Here is a 6,581-nt window from a genome sequence, read left to right on the forward strand (position 1 = left end):
GGAAAAAAAACCAAAAAGGGAAACAATGTAGCAATCTATAGTGTTTCATGAGAAAACATGCAGTTGTAATTCTCAACCGGCTCAATGTTAAAAATAATAAAATCAATAAAGATAATTTTGAAAAAAATCATAAAAAAATCATGTGGGGACACACTGTAGCAATCCATAGTGTTTTAAAGAAAAAAAACTACGAAGCTAAATTCTCAACTAGCTCAATATGAAAAAAATAAAATCGACAAAGACAATTCTTGAAAAAAAATAAAAAAAAAAAGCATGTGAGAAAACACTGTAACAATACACAGTGTTTTAAAGAAAAAAACTACAAAGCTAAATTGTCAAACAGCTCCATATTAAAAAAATAAAATCAACAAAAACAATTCTGAAAAAAAAACAAAAAAAAATGAAAAAAAATAGAAGACAATTTTGGAAAAAAAAAGCAAAAAAAAATGAAAATAATAGAAAGAAAAACATGTGAGGAAAGTTAAAGCTAAATTCTCAACCAACTCAATATTAAAAAAAAAATTCAACAAAGATAATTTTAAAAAATATACGGGGAAACACTGTAGCAAAACAAAAACCTTGTGGGGAAACATTATAAGAATTCATGGTGTTTTTAAAAAAAATCTACGAAGTAAAATTCTCAACCAGCTCAATATAAAAAAATAAAATCGACAAAGACCATTTTGAAAAAAAAAAATCATAAAAAAACCATGTAGAGAAATATTGTAGTAATCCATAATGTTTTAAAGGAAAAAATTACATTACTAAACTCTCAACCAGTTCAATATTAAAAAAAAATCATAATTTTGAAAAAAAAAATAAAAAAACGAAAAACAAAAGAAGAAATCAATCTTGGGAAAAGAAAAGAAAAAAAAAACATGCAAAACCCAAAAATATATGGGGGGAAAAACAAAAACAATGTGGGGGGGGGGGGAACTAAAAAAAAGGGAAAATAAACAAAAGAAAGAAACACAAAATAAAAAATAAATAAATAAATAAATGAGAAAACGGCAAAAAACAAAAACCAAAACAGAAAAAAAGAACACGTGGGGAAGCTACAGTACTTTCCCCACGCGTTTTAGAGTATTTGTTAATTATTATTATCTCTCTCTCTCTATGTGTTTACCTTTTATTTTCTTATCTGGATTTGGATGTTTTTGTCTTCATAATCTTTTTTTTAAATATGTTAAATTGTTAATAATATATTCAATCAATAGACACTTATCATTTTTTTTTAGTACCCAACCATTCTAAAAGAAAAGGCAATATAGAAATTTTTTTTAACAATTAGGGTTATTAAAAACTGTTAAAATATGATAACTTGAGAATTATTATAAAATATTTAATTATATATATTGAATATCTATTCAAATTTCTTGGACTTCATAACCTCTTGAATTTAGTATCTTGACTTTTTATGATAATTGAATTTTCTAGTGTCCTTTAATATTTTTATTCTCTTGTTCTATAAATAGACTACTTATCTTGTATTCTAAGAATTGAAAAGAAATAAAAAAAATTATGAATTTCTCTTTTAAATTTAATTATGAATATGTATGTTTTTACTTGTTCTTTATTTCTTTTAACATGTTATAGTGTAATCATTCTAATTAATTTATATTGAAATCTTGGCATGCATGAACTCCTGTGTTAAATGACTTATATCAATTTCAATGTTTTTTTGTTTTCATTATTATTCATATTTTATGGAATATATTTGGTTCTGTAACTTATATCATCATATTGCACTTAAAGTATCATTAAATTTCCTAACTTAAGCATGTTCAAAGACTTGGCATTGATTATAAGGAAATTTACTTTCCAGTTATGGATGCGATCACTTTTAGATTTTTGATTGGTTTAGTAGTCTCAGAAACTCTAGATATACGTTTAGTGAATGTAGTTACAACATATTCATATGAATCATCAGATAAAGATATCCATATGAAAATCACTGAAGGATTCAAAATGTCTGAAACCTTTTATGATAAACCCAGAAGTGTTTATTATATTAAACTACAAAAATCTTTATATAGGTTGAAGCAACCTCATCGAATGTGGTATAATTGTCTTTATGAATACCTCATAGAAAAAGGATTTGAGAGTAATGAGATTTTTCCATCCATTTTTATTAAGAAAAACACATCCGGATTTGCTATTGTTGCAATAGATATTGATAATTTAAATCTTGTTGGTACTCCTGAAAAGCTCATAAGAACTATAACTTATGGTTGTTCGATCACTTAATGTAAAGAAAGACCTTTTTTTACCGCTAAAAGAGGATGCATAAATTCTTAGTACAAAAGTACCATATCTTAATGTTATTGGAGCTTTTATGTATCTTGTAAATTGTACAAGACCATATATAGTTTTTGTAGTCAATTTATTAGCAAGATACAGTTCCACTCCTACAAAAGGACATTGGAATTAGGTCAAACATATACTTCGCTATCTTCGCGGAACAACTAAGATGAGGTTATTTTATAGTAGATAAAATTCATAATTGATAGAACATGCAGATGCATGTTATCTCTCTGATTTCCTTTAAGGGAGATCACAAACATGTTATTTATTTACCTACTATAATTTCTTGGAGATCTGTCAAACAAATATTAGTAGCTACTTTATCAAATCATGCATAAATTATTGCAATTCATGAAGTAAGTTGAGAATGTATATGTCTAATGTAAATTATCCAACACATAAAAGAAAAATATGGATTGTCAACTATTAAAGATAGTCCCATAATATTATTTGAAGATAATTTTGTCCGTTTCACTCAACTTATAAGAGACTACATTAAAAGAAGATAAAATAAAGCATATCTCATAAAGTTCTTTTATACTCACAAGCTTCAACATAAGAGAAAAATTGATATCAAGCAAATCAAGTCAAATGATAATTTAGCAAACCTATTTACAAAGTCTTTACTAGTCTCAACTTTCAAGATCTATAATATTGGAATGGGACATCTTAAAGATTCATCCTAAGATATGTAATTTTGAGTGAAGTTAATGCAAATTGTACTTTTTTTTCATTCCCAATGAGTTTTACTTTACAAGGTTTTAATGAGACAATTTAACATTTTTCTAAATCCTAAAGTATTCAAATATGAATCTTGAAGTATTTATATAAAACCTTCTATTAAATTCTAAAGTATTCAGAAATCACACAAGAATGTTGTACTATTTTTCCTTCCACTTAGGTTTTTTTCCATTGAGTTTTTCTTTTCAAGGTTTTAATAAGACATATTTTTAGTACATGGTTATTTAAGGGAAAGTGTTATAAAATTTGTAATTATATATATTGAATGACCATTAAGGACCAACTCAATTGCATTATAGCACTTCATAATGTTACATTGAATGTTGTTGAAGAAAAAAATAATAGTAAAAGACCAGTGTTTTTTAGTATTTTTATTCATGTTACGTGAATAAATATATAAATGGATTATGTGTTGTGCAATGCCATCCCTAAATATTGTTAATATTGTTTTTTGAAATAATTTATGAAGATTTGAATAAGATACGAGGAATAATTTATACATTTATATGCGACAAGAAATTTCTTTTAAATGGTGAGGATAATAAACCCAACTCAATAATGCATATGCAGGCCGATAGACTAATTTTTGCAATCATATTAATATTCTTAATGTATTTGTTTGTATGCTTGTGTAGTCATGGTAGATTGTCTTTATTTATTCTTTTTTATTACATTGGATATAGTGTCTGTTTGGTATTATTGTGTTTTTAAAAAACAACTACTTTTGATCTGAAAGAAATGTTTAATTAACACTTTAAATACGATTTACTTTAAAAAAAATCAGATGCTTCTACTTTTAATAGAAAGAAGGTTACTTATTGTAAGATCCATTATTTTAAATAAAAATGACAACATTTCATTAATTATTTTAATGAATTACAAACACACCAACTAAAGATGCTAGTGCTAGTACTTAAATTAAAAAAAAAACATTTTCTATATTATTAATTATATTGAATTGATATGATGTGTACATATATTATTACACGATTAACCTTTTTCTTTTTTAGTTTTTAAAACTTAAAAATAACTCTAATAATAAACAAGTATACATGGATACATGTTGTCCAAAATTCACAAGTAAAGATTAGACAAATAAGAAAAATATGTTTAGTTTATAATCATGCAAACATATAAAATCATTGTAAGCATTACAAAAATATAGCATGAATACTAAACAAATATATAAATTTGCAAAAAATATAGGAAAAACAATTCTAGCATGCAAACCAACACAAATATTATAATTATAATATAAAACTACTTCGTAGTACATGTTTGTTGTTGTCCTTAGGAGATATCCAATCTTAAATTTTATTGTTGTCTAGATTGTCTTTTGTCCTTGAAACTTCATTACTCATCAGTTGGTGCAAAATGACTTTCTTTAGTAAGCCTTTCAAAATTCCAACAACTCCTTTTTGTTTAGGTACATTTTTAAATAAGATCCAAAGAAATTAAATCAATAATATTTAATATCTCTCTACAAAGACCGAACCTAAGCTCTAGAGTAGAAAAAATGAATTAAAGAACAAGTTTTTAGGAAAACCAACAACAATGAGAAAAAATAACTCATAAAATTCTTTTATCATATTCCACCAATTCAAGACACTTATTTATAGGACTTAGAAACTAAAACATTAATAATCATAATTCATGAGTTTTCATAATTCATGAATATTTTATTAATTATAATGAATGTTCATAATTTATGAATGTTTATAGTTCATGAATATCTAAAATATTCATAAATATTCATAGTTAACGAATTGGTTATAATAACATTCATTCCCCTCGCATAATCAATGTATTAATTTATGTACTAAGATATTTTAGGGATTTAAAAAAATTGCTAATTAAACAAGAACTTAATAACAAATATTTTTCATTAACTAAACTCAAGCTCAAACTCATGAAATTTAATAATATTAATGAAATTAATAATATTAATAATAATATTAAATTTATCTGGCCTAAATTTTTATAGTTTTTAATCCCCTCAAATAAAATTTATTGTTTTTCTTTGATAGTAATAATATTTTACACAGAGTTGGGTCCAGCTGCCAAGCCAGACCCAACAGCTTTTGGCAGAGAAGGCAACACCCCAGCCGTTATTCTTGACCAAAAACACAGTAGAGGAACGCCTCCCAGGGCGCTATAGTGTTGTCCACAGTGAAAACAATCTATGCCTACAGTGTCGTCCACAATGCAATGTGTCTGTGTCCATTCCCACACGTTTTGAAAGAGCCTAACAAAGAGTAAACCCAAACAGTGCAATCCGTAGTGAAACCACTCACAACTTACAGTGATTCGAAACAGTGTAATCCACAGTGAAAGCACTCACAATCAACAATAATTCACTCTATAGTAAAACACTAAGTCCTTTTAATTATAGTTAATAAACACATCACACTAATAAATTACCAAATATTATTTTTATCTCAAAACACGACAATAACACATTAACTAAAACACAAAATATCAAAGATGCTCATAAAATTCTCTAGCTTTTCATGAGCTGGAGCAATATCCTTCATTTGAATTCTGAAATTCCAGTATCTTAGTACAATCCATTACATTTATTTGCTTTTGACATTGGATGACATCTTCATAATTATCAGGTATGCGTCAGTATACAAGGATACACTGCTAAATACAAGCTATGCTGTAATGAATTTAAATGTGCTTCCTAATTTAATTTCTTATTCAAGATGCCACATGTTGGGCTTGCCATAATGAGATTACACAAGATATAACCTAGTAAGTAAGTTATTATCTAGTTTTAAAAAGTCTCTCGTATGCTTAGTGTTCGTCTTTGAAAGGTCAATATAAGGCTTATAAGGAGTGTGATGATAGAGGCCTTTAATATCAAATCGACATACCAACCACTTTCAAATAAGCAATCAAGCGAGAGTTGAATGATTTCACGAGTCTTGCCTAGGCTAAAGCCATTAGAGGTACCATTACTTCCCTACCTATCTTAAATTTTAAGGTGTGTGCTTTTAAAGTGATGCATGACAATAGAGATGTCTATTAAAGCTGTAAAAAGTGATAACCAAATAAACACAACATAACAAACATTATATCAATTGACAAACAAAAGACAAAGCTTAGTCCAACAACGTCCCCAGTGGAGTCACCATTTTGTCGCACCCGATATCGCGATGACCTTTAATGATTGTAGGAAAAATAACAGATATGTGATATCCTGTTCTTAAAGGGGAAAAAAATCTAGTTTAAGGACTCGCCACCTACTATTATGGTCACTAGGAACCCTAACTGGTCAACATAAATTCTATGGTACGAGACTGGTTACACAAAAGTGAAGATACTATCAACCTTTAAGGGTTCTAGTTGAGGTAAACTGCATTATTGGTTTTGTCTTAAATTGCTAAGGGTTTGATTTATTCTGTTTTTTTATGGTATGCTTATAATATTCCTAACTCTGATGCTAATGAATATTCAACTACAAATACTTTCAACTCTGGCGTTGATAAATATTACATAACAAAAGAGTATGGTATTGCTGACTTTGGCAT

Source organism: Populus trichocarpa, chromosome 9 (assembly GCF_000002775.5).
Source record: "Populus trichocarpa isolate Nisqually-1 chromosome 9, P.trichocarpa_v4.1, whole genome shotgun sequence".
Taxonomy (NCBI): domain Eukaryota; kingdom Viridiplantae; phylum Streptophyta; class Magnoliopsida; order Malpighiales; family Salicaceae; genus Populus; species Populus trichocarpa.